We start from the raw sequence: 16248 nt of genomic DNA, 5'->3' as shown, positions 1-16248 counted from the left end.
TCATTCTTACAGTTCTGATCAAGAAGCTCCAAAACCTGGGCCTCTGTACCTCCCTCTGCAACTGGATCCTTGACTTCCTCACCAGAAGACCACAATTTGTGATTGGAAATAAAATCTCCGCCTCGCTGACAATCAGCACTGGCATGTGATGTGAGGGTTTGCTCTCAGAGTTGCAGATGCCTGGAATGCACTGTCTAAATGGTGATAGAGACAAATATATCAGAGGCTTTTAAGAAGCATTTAGATAGGCACATGAATGTGAGGAAGATGGAGGGGTATGGGCATTGTGTAGATAAGCGGGATTAGTTTTTGGGGTTTTTTTTGATTTAGCGGATTTGGCACAATCTGTGCTGTTCCATATAGACCAGTGAGCCTTATGTCTGTGGTGGGAAAGCTGTTGGAAAAGATTCTTAGAGATAGGATCTATAGGCATTTAGAGAATCATGGTCTGATCAGGGACAGTCAGCATGGTTTTGTGAAGGGCAGATTGTGCCTAACAAGCCTGATAGAGCTCTTTGAGGAGGTGACCAGGCATATAGATGAGGGTAGTGCAGTGGATGTGATTTACATGGATTTTAGTAAGGCATTTAACAAGGTTCCACACAGTAGGCTTATTCAGAATGTCAGAAGGCATGGGATCCAGGGAAGTTTGGCCAGGTGGATTCAGAATTGGCTTGCCTGCAGAAGGCAGAGGGTCATGGTGGAGGGAATACATTCGGATTGGAGGGTTGTGACTAGTGGTGTCCCACAAGGATCTGTTCTGAGACCTCTACTTTTTGCGATTTTTATTAACAACCTGGATGTGGGGGTAGAAGGGAGGGTTGGCAAGTTTGCAGACGACACAAAGGTTGGTGGTGTTGTAGATAGTGTAGAGGATTGTCAAAGATTGCAGAGAGACTTTGATAGGATGCAGAAGTGGGCTGAGAAGTGGCAGATGGAGTTCAACCCGGAGAAGTGTGTGGTGGTACACTTTGGAAGGACAAACTCCAAGGCAGAGTACAAAGTAAAAGGCAGGATACTTGGTAGTGTGGAGGAGCAGAGGGATCTGGGGGTACATGTCCACAGATCCCTGAAAGTTGCCTCACAGGTAGATAGGGTAGTTAAGAAAGCTTATGGGGTGTTAGCTTTCATAAGTCGAGGGATAGAGTTTAAGAGACACAATGTAATGATGCAGCTCTATAAAACTCTAGTTAGGCCACACTTGGAGTACTGTGTCCAGTTCTAGTCACCTCAGTGTAGGAAGGATGTGGAAGCATTGGAAAGGGTATAGCGAAGACTTACCAGGATGCTGCCTGGTTTACAGAGTATGGATTATGATCAGAGATTAAAGGAGCTAGGACTTTACTCTTTGGAGAGAAGGAGGATGAGAGGAGACATAGAAACATAGAAAATAGGTGCAGGAGTAGGCCATTTGGTCCTTTGAGCCTGCACCACCATTCAGTATGATCATGGCTGATCATCCAACTCAGAACCCTGTATCTGCTTTCTCTCCATACCCCCTGATCCCTTTAGCCACAAGGGCCATGTCTAACTTCCTACTAAGGTACTAAGATACTAAGGTAGGAGGTGTTGTGGATAATGAGGTGGGTTTTCAAAGCTTGCAGGGAGATTTATGCCGGTTAGAAGAATGGGATGAACGTTGGCAGATGGAGTTTAATGCTGAGAAGTGTGAGGTTCTACATTTTGGCAGGAATAATCCAAATAGAACATACAGGGTAAATGGTAGGGCATTGAGGAATGCAGAGGAACAGAGAGATCTAGGAATAACAGTGCATAGTTCCCTGAAGGTGAAGTCTCATGTAGATAGGGTGGTGAAGAAGGCTTTTGGAATGCTGGCCTTTATAAATCAAAGCATTGTGTACAGAAGTTGGGATGTAATGTTAAAATTGTACAAGGCATTGGTAAGGCCAAATTTAGAATATTGTGTGCAATATTCTGGTCACCGAATTATAGGAAAGATATCAATAAATTAGAGAGAGTGCAGAGACGATTTACTAGGATGTTACCTGGGTTTCAGCACTTAAGTTACAGAGAAAGGTTGAACAAGTTAGGTCTCTATTCATTGGAGTGTAGAAGGTTGAGGGGGGATTTGATCGAGGTATTTAAAATTTTGAGAGGGATAGATAGAGTTGACGTGAATAGGCTGTTTCCATTGAGAGTAGGGGAGATTCAAACGAGAGGACATGATTTGAGAGCTAGGGGGCAGAAGTTTAAGGGAAACATGAGGGGGTATTTCTTTACTCAGAGAGTGATAGCTGTGTGGAATGAGCTGCCTGTAGAAGTAGTAGAGGCCAGTTCAGCTGTGTCATTTCAGGTAAAATTGGATAGGTATATGGACAGGAAAGGAGTGGAGAGTTATGGGCTGAGTGTGGGTAGGTGGGACTAGGTGAGATTAAGAGTTCGGCACGGACTAGGAGGGCCGAGATGGCCTGTTTCCGTGCTGTGATTGTTATATGGTTATATATATAGCCAATGAACTGGCCTCAACTGTTTCCTGTGGCAGAGAATTCCACAGATTCGCCACTCTCTGTGTGAAGAAGTTTTTCCTCATCTCGGTCCTAAAAGGCTTCCCCTTTATCCTTAAACTTCCCCAACATCAGAAACAATTTTCCTGCATCTAGCCTGTCCAATCCCTTTAGAATTTTATACGTTTCAATAAGATCCCCCCTTCAACCTTCTAAATTCCAGTGAGTATAAGCCTAGTCGATCCAGTCTTTCTTCATATGAAAGTCCTGCCATCCCAGGAATCAATCTGGTGAACCTTCTCTGTACTCCCTCTATGGCAAGAATGTCTTTCCTCAGATTAGGGGACCAAAACTGCACACAATATTCTAGGTGCGGTCTCACCAAGGCCTTGCACAACTGCAGTAGAACTTCCCTGCTCCTGTACTCAAATCCTTTTGCTATGAATGCCAACATACCATTTGCTTTTTTCACCGCCTGCTGTACCTGCATGCCCACCTTCAATGACTGGTGTACAATGACACCCAGGTCTCGTTGCATCTCTCCTTTTCCTAATTGGCCACTGTTCAGATAATAATCTGTTTTCCTGTTCTTGCAACCAAAGTGGATAACCTCACATTTATCCACATTAACTTGCATCTGCCATGAATTTGCCCACTCACCTAACCTATCTAAGTCACCCTGCACCCTCTTAGCATCCTCCTCACAGCTAACACTTCCGCCCAGCTTCGCGTCATCCGCAAACGTGGAGATGCTGCATTTAATTCCCTTGTCTAAATCATTAATATATATTGTAAACAACTGGGGTCCCAGCACTGAGCCTTGCGGTACCCCACTAGTCACTGCCTGCCATTCTGAAAAGGTCCTGTTTACTCCCACTCTTTGCTTCCCGTCTGCCAAACAATTCTCTATCCACATCAATACCATACCCCCAATACCGTGTGCTTTAAGCTTGCACACTAATCTCCTGTGTGGGACCTTGTCAAAAGCCTTTTGAAAATCCAAATATACCACATCCACTGGCTCTCCCCTATCCACTGTACTACTTACATCTTCAAAAAATTCTGTAAGATTCATCAGACATGATTTTCCTTTCACAAATCCATGCTGACTTTGTCCGATGATTTCACCTCTTTCCAAATGTGCTGTTACCACATCTTTGATAACCGACTCTAGCATTTTCCCCACCACCGATGTCAGACTAACTGGTCTATAATTCCCCAGTTTCTCTCTCCCTCCTTTTTTAAAACGTGGGGTTACATTAGCCACCCTCCAATCCTCAGAAACTAATCCAGAAAATCTAAGGAGTTTTGAAAAATTATCACTAATGCATCCATTATTTCTTGGCTACTTCCTTAAGCACTCTGGGATGCAGACCATCTGGCCCTGTGGATTTATCTGCCTTTAATCCCTTCAATTTACCTAACACCACTTCCCTACTAACATGTATTTCCCTCAGTTCCTCCATCTCACGAGACCCTCGGTCCCTTACTATTTCCGGAAGATTATTTATGTCCTCCTTAGTGAAGACAGAACCAAAGTAGTTATTCAATTGGTCTGACATGTCTTTGTTCCCTATGATCAATTCACCTGTTTCTGACTGTAAAGGACCTACATCTACATGATAGAGGTGTACAAAATATTAAGAAGAATAGACAGAGTGGACAGCCAGCACCTCTTCCCCAGGGCACCACTGCTCAGTACAAGAGGACATGGCTTTAAGGTAAGGGGAGGGAAGTTCAAGGGGGATATTAGAGGAAGGTTTTTCGGAGCGGAGCCTCACTTCCGGCAGCTGTGGATGGCCACCAACAGGGGTCTACAGTGCTCACTCTGGGGAAGCATCTGGGGTACCCTGAAGTCTGTGACATCACTTCTGTGTGGTCGTCTGCTTCGGAGAGGTGCTGGTCGGAATGGGCCGCATCTCCAGGCGCTCCGACACGGTAACAGGCTGCGTGGGTCTCCAGGAAGGTGGTGGACCTTGGACCAGGCCTCGATGATCGGGTCCAGGTGCGGTCCGGATTTGAAGCAATTCTGTCACATTGGTGATCTCCAGCTGAATCAGTTTCAATGTACATGTGACAAATAAGCCTCATCTCTTTCTTTCTTTAGTCCCTGAAATGGTCCAATAAACCACTCCGATCATAAGGACATGAAAAACAGGAGCTGGAGGTCATTCCATTCTCATACCTGTCCCAGTATTCACCAAGGTTATCATTCCTAACAATCATCTTTCTGCACCATCCCCATTATCCAAAAATCTAGTGCTTTCAGTTTTGACCCCTTCCATTTCCTAAGGCAGAGAACCCCAAGGAGCTCACACTGATCCATTCCCTCTCTGAAGGCTCCCCCCAGCCATGAAACATGGGCAGATGCCCTGACAATCAGATCACCCTGCAATCCAAAATATAACATTCAGATTGCCATTAAGCTGGGAAGAGGGCAGATAAGATTTATGAGTATGTTCCTGGACTTGAGCGACTGAATTATAGAGAGATGCTGGACAGGCTTTATTTAGGGGCAGTTTTATAGAGGTGTATAAAATTGTGAGGGGCATAGATAGGGAAAATGTACACAGTGGTTTTCCAGGGGATGGGGAATGAAGAGATAGAGGGGAGGGCATAGGCTAAGGTGAGAGGGGAAAGATTTAACAGGAATCTGGGGGACAAAGTGTGGTGGGTAATGGAATAAGCTGACACGGGAAGTGACAAAGGCGGGTGAATTACAATACTTAAAAGGCACTTGGATATGTACATACTGAAGATACAGGCCCATCTCCCTGAATTGTTCCCATCCCAAAAGTCTTTTAAAAGTTGTAATTGTGGCCACCTGTACCACCTCCTCTGGCAGCTCATTCCATAACCCACAACTCTCCGTGTGAAAAAGCTGGCCCTCAGGTCTCCTTTAGGACTTGCCCCTCACAAATTAAGCCCAAACCCTCCTGTTTCACATTCCCCTGCCCTGAGAAAAAAAGGTGACCATCTATGTCCCTCATCATTTTATAAAACTCTACAAGGTCACCTTCAGCATCCTTTTCTTCATAGAAAATAGCTCCAGCCTAACCAGTCTCTCCTCAAAATTGAAAGTGTCCTCTTGGTCCAGACTAGTACTGCAACTGGACGAGTAATCTCCAAGACTGAACTCATAATCCTGGGATGTAAATCTGAAGTCCATGGTGTTATCTAATTTAGGTGCAATTAACTGATGCAGTTTATACTACTGAAGGTAATTATTACCAGTTTAAAGTAATACTGGTTGGTTGATAGTGTAGAAGGCTGTCGTATTTCCAAACGGACATTGTCAGAATGCAGAACTGGGCTGAAAAGTGGCAGGTGGAGTTCAATATGAAAAAAAATTGAAGGCAGAGTACAAGTTTAATTGCAGAATTTTTAGCAGAGAGATCTTAGAGTCCCCATCCATAGATTCCCTCAAAGTTGTTGTGTATGTCGTCATGGTAGTTAAGAAGGCTTATGGTGAGTTGGCCGTTATTAGTCAGGGAATCGAGTTCCCTCAAGTCCTGAAACATAATTAGAGTAAGAACATACCTTTGTTCCTCATTTCCTACAAATGAAAGAACAATAGGAACTAGCTGCAGAGCAGACTTAATGAGGTGAATAACCTAATTCTGCACCTTTGTCTTGCATCATGTGAAGAACAAGGTGACCTGTGTTAATCCACAGTGCAATAGCGCCACCTGGTGTTAATGCTTCTTTTTGGGAGATTATTGAATGAAATTGGTGTAGAGGTAAAAAAAAACCTAAGTCTATTTTTATCATCAAATCACTCAATTAAAAAGTACATAAGGAGCTCAGCAAGTCGGCAGCATCAATGTAGAAGAATAAAATGTCACCATTTCAGACTGAGCCCCTTCATCAAACAGCCCATGTTTCACGCTGAGAACACCGAACATTACATTACAGTACAGGCCCTTCGGCCAATGAGTTTGTGCTGAACTTTTAACCTATTCGAAGATCAATCTAATTTTTCCCTCCTACATAGCCCTCCTAAGCATTAATCTAAGAGTTTCTTGAATGCTCCTAATATATCTGCCTCTACCACCTACCCTGGCAGGGCATTCCACACACCCACCTGCCTTCCTGACCCCTAATTTCCCCCTCCCTTTCCATCAAACCCTCTGACCCCCACACTCCCATATCAAACAAAACTCCAGAATCACATAGATCCATAAGGATGCAGTTTTATTTGTCTCATGTGCATTGAAACATACATCGTTGGTGTCAAATCAGATTAGTGAGGATTGTGCTGGGTGGCTGGCAAGTGTTACCACACTTCCACTACCAACATAACATGTTCACCACTCACAACTCTAACCAAATGTTTTTGGAATGTAGGAGGAAATTGGACAAAACCAAGACAGTCGCGGGAAGAAGGTACAAACTCCTTCCAGACACAGTGGTGATCACTGGCACTGTAAAAAGTGTTACTCTACCTGCTGGTTGGTTACAGAGTTATAAAGAGATCGGGTCCCTCAGCCCATCAAGTCTGCACTATCATAAGACCATAAAACATAGGAACAGAATTAGGCCATCCGGCCCATAGCTGATTTATTATCCTACTCAACCCATCACACTAATCTTATCCAAATCTCTCTTCTTATTCCCATCAGTTCTCTACAACTCAAGAACACAATGGCAATGTATCATGACCAGTTAACCTACCAACCACCACGTCTTGGGGATGTGGGAGCAAACACATGGTCACAGAGTGAACATGTAAACTCCACATAGACAGTACTAGAGGTAATATAACATTTTACAATGGTCTCCAATGTGTGACCCAAATCACTGAATATAATTCAAACTGCAGAGATGAGGAGGCTATCCCATGAGGAGAGAATGAGTCTCCTGACACTAGAGTTCAAGTTTATTGTCATCTGACTGTACATATATACAAACAAAACAACATTCTTCCAGACCATGGTGCACCCACATAACATGTACCACCCACACAGCATGCAAACCAAAATATTATACTATAAATAAGCTAATAAAATATAATTCAAAATGCACATAGTAAAGTGCAGCATGTAAACAGTAAACAACAAACAGTACAGTAAACAGCTCACTGTACTAGTGACAGGGCCTTGATGGTGGCAGGGTATTTATTAGTCTCTCAGTCTGGGAAATAAACTGTTACCCAGTCTGACAGTCCTAGTCCTGATGTTTCTGTATCTCCTTCCTGATGATAGTGGGTCAAAGAGATTGTGGGATGGGTGGTGGGAATCCTCAACAATGTTTTGGATCCTTCGTCTGTGATGCTTCAGGAAAATGTCACAAATAGGGGGGACAGAGACCCCAGTGACCTTCTCAGTGATTTTCACTGTCATCTGTAGGGACTTGTGGTCTATTGCCTTGCTGCTTCCATACCACACAATGGTGCAGCTAGACAGGACACTCTCAATGGTGCTCCTTGTAGAAAATTGTTAGAATGGGGGTGGGGAGCCTTTCACACCTTAATCTCCTGCTGCACCTTCTTAACTTGTGAAGAGGTGTTGTGGATCCAGGTCAGGTTATCTGTTATATGCACACCAAGGAACTTTGTGCTCTTCACTCTGTACATAAGAGCCATTGATGAGCAATGGAGAGTGGTTGACCTGTGTCCTCCTTAAGTCCACAATCAACTCTTTTATCTTGTCCATGTTGACACTCAAGTTGTTGTTCTTGCACCACTTGATAAGTCTCTTTATCTCCTCTCTTTATGCCGACTGATCACTGTTGCTGATGAGGCCAATCATCAGTGAACTTGAAGCAGTTTTAGATGCATCTGGCAGAGCAGTTGTGAATCAGCAGCATGAACAGCAGTGGGCTGAGCACACATTGGAATTCAGAAGATTAAAAAGGGATCTTATGGTAACAAGGTATACAGAAGGTAAAGGCAGAAAAGTTACCTAGCACTCTCTGTAAGGAGTTTGTACATTCTCCCCATGACAATGTGGGTTTCTTCTGAGTGCTCCGGTTTCCTCACACATTACAAAAGGCATACACTTAGATTTAGGGTTAGTATGTTGTGAGCATGCTACGTTGGTGCCGGAAGCATGGTAACTCTTGGGGACTACACCCAGCATGTCCTCGGACTGTGGTGGCCATTGACACAAAAGACACATTTCACGTTTTCATGTATGTGTGACAAGCCAACGTTCATCTTTCTCTTTACATGTAGTGACATGATTCAGGGGAGTAGATTTAGAATGGAGACGAAGAGAAACTGTGTTTCCCAGTGAGTAATGAATGAAACTGAATTCTCTGCTCAGGGAAGCAGTAGAGGCCAGATATTTGAATATAGTTAAGATACAGTTAGACAGATTATGGCAAAGCAGGGAATGAAGGGTTATGGAAGAAGGGCAGGTAGATGGAGCTTAGTCCATGGCCATGATCTTATTGAATGGGGAGCAGGCCTAAAGAGCCAGATGGCTGACTCCTGCTCCTATTCCTTAGACCCTTATGTAAATCTGTCCATTTAGCACAATGAAGATTGGCAAAATCCAATGTCTAGGCTTGTGTGAGACTTTGCTTTTGCTTGCCTATGAGTAATGCATTCTAGGAAGGTGGAGGTAACACAGTAAAATAGTGAAGAGATACAGCATGCATCACACACTACAAGAATTCTTCCGGCATGACTCATAATTAGCTAAAAACTTACAAACATGTTTCACACTTCAACTCTGCACAGTACTCTGTCTTTCTCTGTAAGCAGAATTGCAGTCAGAGAAGAGGGAGAGATTCTGGCCAAGCATAGAACAGCCATGCACCATATCAGATGAAATTCAATACAGAATGACATACACTATTAACCCTCTCTCACTTCATAATTGCTCCTTGTTCTACTTTTATAATCAGTCACGGGGTCATTGGGACAAAATAGTACCACCACATGGACCATCGATCAAGACCAAACCATGGATCAGTATTCCCAATCCTGCAGTTGATATACTTAAGGAAATTGTTGCAGCAGGTAGAGGAGGTTGTTCACGAGAATGAAAGGGTTAATGTATAAGGAGTGTTTGGTGCCTCTGGGCCAGTACTCGCTGGAGTTTAGAAAAATGAAGAGGATCTCATTGAAATCTATTGAATATTGAAAGGTCTGGAAAGAGTGGAATGGATGTGGATGTGGAGTGCTACTTCCTGTAGCAGTAGAGTCTAGAACCAGAGGACACAGTCTCAGAATAGAAGGACATTCCATTAGATCAGAGATAGGGAGAAGTTTCATTAGCCAGAGGGAGGTAAATTGCCACAGACAGCTGTGGAGGTGTCAAATCATTGGGTATATTTAAACTGAAGGTTGATAGGTTCTTGATTAGTCAGGGAAGGACATCAAAGATTACAGAGAGAAGGCAGAAGAATGGGATTAAGATGGAAAAATATATCAGCCATGATGGAATGCAGAGCAGAATGGAATGAGTTGGATGCGGTCTACTTCTGCTCCAAAGTCTCATGGTCTAACTCGAAAAAACACCAACTTGTGCTGAGTGCGGAGTTTTGAATAACATGTAATTTGGAAAATAAATAGTTTGTTGACTTTAACTGCAAAGGAATGTAAGTACGTAAGTTGGGAAACCTTGTACAGGATTTGGATGAGGCCACATATCCCCCCCCCCCAAATGTTTTCCTATCTTAATTCTCCTTCCCAGGATGAGACTTAATGTAAACCAGAGGTGTTCTGATTAAGTGTTGACTGTTTATTCCACTCTGGAGATGCGGCCTGACCTGCTGAGTTCCTCCAGCATTTTCTGTTTGTATCTCATATCCTGGATGGGTGGCCTACAACTCAATGCCATGAACATTTTCCAGTAAGCTGGTGTCTCTCTGTCCTCATGAACTGCCCAGTTCATCCTACACCCATCACCCTCACTCTGCCCCGTATTCTCTCCCCACCTCCTTTATTTGGTTCCATGTTCTACCTTCCTCTCTATTGATTCCACCATCTGCAGATCTTCGTTGCCTCCACATATCACCTCCCAACCTCTGCTGCCTCTCCTCCCTCCTCCATCTGCCTATCACCCCTCTTCAGCTGGATGCACCCATCACCTGTCCTTCCATCTCTTTATACTGGCTATCTCCTTTCTATCTTTCAGTCCAGATGAAGGGTCTCAACCTGTCAACTGTCCATTTCTCTCCTTAGATACTCCTTGATCTGTTGAGTGCCTCCAGCTGATGGCTACCAAAGACATTTCTCTTCTCATTACTACCATCAGAGAGGAGATACAGGGACTTGAAGACTCAAACTCAATGCTTTAGAAACAGTTTCTTCCCCTCTGCCACATTTTTCTCTCTCTTTGCACTACTTATTTAATTCTTTATAGCTCTTCTCTTGACTTACAGTAACATTTTATGTATTGCTTTGTACAGCAAAACAGTGATAATAAGCCTGATTCTGATTCCTTCAGTGTTTGCTTTGGTGCAGGCCAGCTTACCCGACTTCATGCACAGATTGTATTTGTATTATGCACAGATACAGTCACAGATTCACACAGTATGTGCAAAGACTCAGTGGTCCAATACACTGACCCATTTACACAGATCCATTTTATTCTCCCCACATTCTCATCAACCCCGTTCCCTCAGGGTTCCAATTCTTCCCTACACACTGAGCTTAATTTATCTATCCTGGGTCCAACAGACTGAGGCAATCAAAGGGAAAGCATTAAAATGGCAATATTTCATTAGAAGTTTGAGGAGACTTGGTGTGTCACCAAAGACACTCACAAATTTCTAGAAATGTGGTTGTATCGCTGTCTGATATGGAAGGACCACTCCACAGGATTGGAAAAAGCTGCAGAAAGTTGTGAACTCAGCAGCTCCATCATGGGCACCAGGCTCCCCATCATTGATATCCTCAATATTTGTTCTGTTTTTTTACTCTTTTTACACTACTTACTTAATTTAATTATATATATATTTATCTTGTTATTTATAGTTTATTATTACAATGTACTGCTGCCACAAAACAACAAATTTTACAACATATGCCAATGGTATTAAACCTGTTTCTGATTTACAATGGACAATCTACCAATGAACTCACACGTCTTTGGGATGTGGGAGGGACAATGTGCCAGATCCACACAGGCACCACATAAGGCCAGTACTGAACCTGGGTCACAGGAGACACAGTGCACCAGGTCTACTAGCTCTGAATATGTGTGCCCTATCCTTGAACTTCATAGAATTGAGATTAATTCCTTCAATGGGGGATTTCCAATGAGGAGATTAAACTAAAGGGCTAACCAGATGGGGTTTAAAAGATTGACAGATGATCTCAGCAAAGGAATTACATGATAGTGTAGCAGTTAACGTAACCCTATAATAGCGCCGGTGACCTGGGTTCAGTTCCTGCCATTGTGTATGAAGTGTTCGTACATTCTCCCCATGGCCATGTGGGTTTTCTCCCTGACAGTTTAGTAGGTTAATTGGTCCATGGATGTAATTGGGCAGCACAGAAGGGCCTGTTACCATGCTGTATCTCTAAATAAAATCAATTAAAAATGTAATGTTCTGCGAGTGAATGCTGTCTAATCAGAAGACCTGGTCTCAGGAAATGGAGTCAGACCTGTTAAGAATGAGATGAGGAATGATCTCTTTACCCCAAGATTTATGGAGCCATGGAGCGATGGAAGCGATGGCTGGTCTTTGTAATCACAATGGGCAGGTGGGCATGTGGACAAGGTAAATGATCTAAATGAAAGTCAGAAGAGATTCAAATGGCAAGATATCCTGCCTCTATTTCATAATTATCTTCTGAGATCATTTCTAATTCCAGCCAAAGTGAGGAAGAGAAGATTAATTTTATCCTCAATTGGACTGCCCAATCTTTCTTTTTCTTTCCTTTTTTTCTTTCTCTTTTTTTTGTTTCAGTTTAATTAGTGGGTTTTTTTTTCTTTATAAATAAAATTTCAAATTTTTTTATGATTGCTATGGGTTGTAGTTTTTTTGACCATTGTATATATCACAGCATAATATTTTACCTATTTGATTTTGAAATTATATATTCTGTTTTTACTATTGCTGTTTATATGTCTTTTATATTATCTACTTGTTAAACTCCTCTTTTGATTTGTATATTCTTTATTTGAAAATCAATAAAAAAGATTGAAAAATGAAAAATGAGAAGGTCAAATGGAGAAGACCTCTCCTCCAGAGAAGGACAATAACAGGACTATTTCTCGGACCAAGAGCAGTAGCTCAATATGGAAGATGCTCTGGGGCAAGACTAACTGGAAACCATGCTGAGGAATGATGAACTTGCAGCATGCAAATTTATGGAGTCAAAACGGCATTTTGTTACCTCCGTACCCAACAAGATTCTATTGCTATTAGCCAGATCTGTATTGTTCTCTGATCTCCCCCAGTTTTGGCCTTTTGTGCAGTGTCAGATTTATTTTATGGTGGCCCTGGTAATGGTCAAGCTCTGTATTCCCCTAGAAACTTCTTCCTCTCCAGCCCTTCTCTTCCCTCAAGCCAACTATTTCATCGATTTCACCATGATTTTGTTGTTCTCTCTTGAGGTGACTCAGTGCCAAACGTTAGACCATAAGACATAGTGGCAGAATTAGGCCATTCAGGCCTTCGAGTCTGCTCCACCATTCTATCATGGCTGATTTACAATACATCTCAAACCCATTCAGCACAGTAGCATAGTGGTTAGCACAATGCTTTACAGTACCAGCGACCCAGGTTCAGTTCCCACCATTGTCAGTAACGGGTTTATATGTGCTTCCTATGACCGCTTGGGTTTTCTCTAGGTGCTCCGGTTTCCTCCCACATTCCAAAAATGTATCGGTTGGTAGGTTAGTTGATCATTGTACATTGTCACATGATTAGGCTAGGTTTAAGTCAGGATCACTGGACAGTGTGGCTTCAAGGGCCAGAAGGGCCTATTCTGCATAGTATCTCAATAAATAATAAGTAAATAAATTCCCATCTTCTCCCCATAACCTTTGTACTCATCAAGAACCTATCAAAATCTGTTTTAAATATACCCAATGACTTGGCCTCCACAGCCACCTATACCAATGAATTCCACTGATTCACCACCCTTTGGCTAAAGAAATTCCTCCTCATCTCTGTTCTGAAGGGACATGCTTTTATTCTAAGGTTATCTTCTGGTTCTAGACTCCCCCACGTAGAGCATCATCTCTACGTCCACTCAATAATCAATAGGTTTCAATGAAATCCCCCTTCATTCTTAACCCTTTCATTTCTGGGACAATTCTCATGAACCTATGGATACCCTCCAATGCCAGTGTATTCTTTCTTTGAATACAGATCCCAAGACTGCTCGTAATAGTCCAAGTGAGGTCTGACTAATGCTGTATGAAGCCTCGGCATTACAGCCTTGCCCATTTATGTTTTCTGATAATATTTGTGCAATTCTGCATTGGGATATTTTGACTAGAATAAAGCCAATAGTAATTGTTAGTGTTGGGATACAGTTAAAATAATGGCCACACAACCTCCATAAAGATAGAATGTTTCTGCACTGAATTTGGGAAATACAACATGAGCTATGGAGTGGGAGAGGGTTAAATACCCGAGATACAGGGTAAAAGCCAGGCTATCTTACGGACTCCATATACTTAGCAGAACGAGCAGCTCCCTTGAAGCCACCAGAAATCTGGTTGTGAAGTTGTATCCAGGAGAATCGAAGCAAATTTGGTCTGCTGATGAGGGGAGATGAAACCATGTCACAAGCATACAGTCACAGGGTGTCAGGAGGACTGGGCCACTTCAGAGATCCAGCAGTAGAGGACGAACTTAAAAACACAGGCTAGCCAGTCCCACACAGTTTCCAGTGCTCCTTATGTTAGAAAGGATACATTAAAACTGAAGGCAGTCCGCAAGGGATCATTAGGCTAATAAAACACACACTGGAGGAACTCATCAGGTCAGGCAGCATCTATGGAGAGGAATAAAGTAGACTGGGAGTAGGGCACTGCCAAGTACCTTTGCTCAGCCTGAAACAGGGAGGATTTCCCACTGACCAACCATTTTAATTTCATTCCCTATTCCCATACTGACGTATCGGTCCAAGGCCTCCTCTACTGCCACAATGAGGCCACTCTCAGGTTGGAGGAGCAACACCTGATATTCCACTTGGGTAGCCTCCAACCTGATGACATGAACATCCATTTTCTCTAAATTCCGGTAACTTTTCCCCCTTCCTCAAAATAGGAATACGTTACAAGTTAAAGGAGTGATCACATAGAACTAACATGAACAGAAACTTCTCACAGAGGGGCAATGGATCTCTGGAATTGTCTCTCTAGAGGGCCAGGGGTATTAAAAGCAGAAATTAACAGGCCAGGCAACATCTATGGAAAAGAGTAAACAGTTGATGTTTCAGGCTGAGAACCTTCATCAGGACAGGTTCGATCTGTTAGGAAGGTGACAGTAACTCAAATAACCAAGTGTTATAACACTGGTGTGCAGAAGAGCATTTCTGAATGTACAACATTTCGAACCTTGAAGTGGATGGGCTACAGCAACAGAAAACCATGGAAGTGGCCACTTTATTAGGAATATAAGATGTATAAGACAATAAGAGGCATTGATCATGTGGATAGTCAGAGGTTTTTTTCCCAGGGCTGAACATGACAGGGCACAGTTTTAAGGTGCTTGGAAGCAGGTACAGAGGAGATGTCAGGGGTCAGTTTTCTTACACAGAGGGTGGTGAGTGTGTAGAATGGGCTAGTGATGGTCGTGGAGACGAATACAATAGCGTTTTTAAGAAGTCTATTTATCATATAACCATATAATTACAGCATGGAAACAGGCCATCTCAGCCTTTCTAGTCCATGCTGAATGCTTACTCTCATCTAGTCCCACCGACCTGCACTGAGCCCATAACCCTCCATTCCTTTCCTGTCCAAATACCTATCCAATTTGTTTTAAATGACAGTATCAAACCTGCCTCTATCACTTCTACTGGAAGCTCGTTCCACACAGCTACCACTCTGAGTAAAGAAGTTCCCCCTCATGTTACCCCTAAACTTTTGCCCCTTAACTCTCAACCCATGTCCTCTTGTTTGAATCTCCCCTACTCTCAATGGAAAAAGCCTATCCACGTCAACTCTATCTCTCCACCTCATAATTTTAAATACCTCTATCAAGTCCCCCCTCAACCTTCTATGCTCCAAAGAATAAAGACCTAACTTGTTCAACCTTTCCCTGAAACCCAGGTAACATTCTAGTAAATCTCCTCTGTACTCTCTCTATTTTGTTGATATCTTTCTTATAATTCAGTGACCAGAACTGTAAACAATACTCCAAATTTGGCCTCACCAATGCCTTGTACAATTTTAACATTACATCCCAACTCCTATACTCAATGCTCTGATTTATAAAGGCCAGCATACCAAAAGCTTTCTTCACCACCCTATCCACATGAGATTCCACCTTCAGGGAACTACGCACCATTATTCTTAGATCACTCTGTTCTACTGCATTCCTCAATGCCCTACCATTTACCATGTATGTCCTATTTTGATTATTCCTACCAAAATGTAGCACCTCACACTTATCAGCATTAAACTCCATCTGCCATCTTTTAGCCCACTCTTCTAACTGGCCTAAATCTCTCTGCAAGCTTTGAAAACCTACTTCATTATCCACAACCCCACCTATCTTAGTATCATCTGCATACTTACTAATCCAATTTACCACTCCATCATCCAGATCATTAATGTATATGACAAACAACATTGGACCCAGTACAGATCCCTCAGGCACACTAGTAGTCACTGGCCTTCAACCTGACAAACAGTTATCTACC

At 42.8% G+C, this 16248-nt stretch overlaps 1 protein-coding gene across 2 annotated transcripts in view; it reads right to left on the bottom strand.

Annotated features, from left to right (window-relative positions):
• Positions 1 to 16248, bottom strand: part of LOC132383245 (brain-specific angiogenesis inhibitor 1-associated protein 2-like protein 2) — a 147964-nt gene that overhangs the window by 11292 nt on the left and 120424 nt on the right. The gene's annotated exons all lie outside the window — the stretch shown is intronic.

The sequence above is a fragment of the Hypanus sabinus genome, chromosome 29 (genome assembly GCF_030144855.1).
Source record: "Hypanus sabinus isolate sHypSab1 chromosome 29, sHypSab1.hap1, whole genome shotgun sequence".
Taxonomy (NCBI): Eukaryota; Metazoa; Chordata; class Chondrichthyes; order Myliobatiformes; family Dasyatidae; genus Hypanus; species Hypanus sabinus.
The sequence above is the reverse complement of the archived record's forward strand: the minus strand, read 5'-3'. Positions and strand labels throughout refer to the sequence as shown.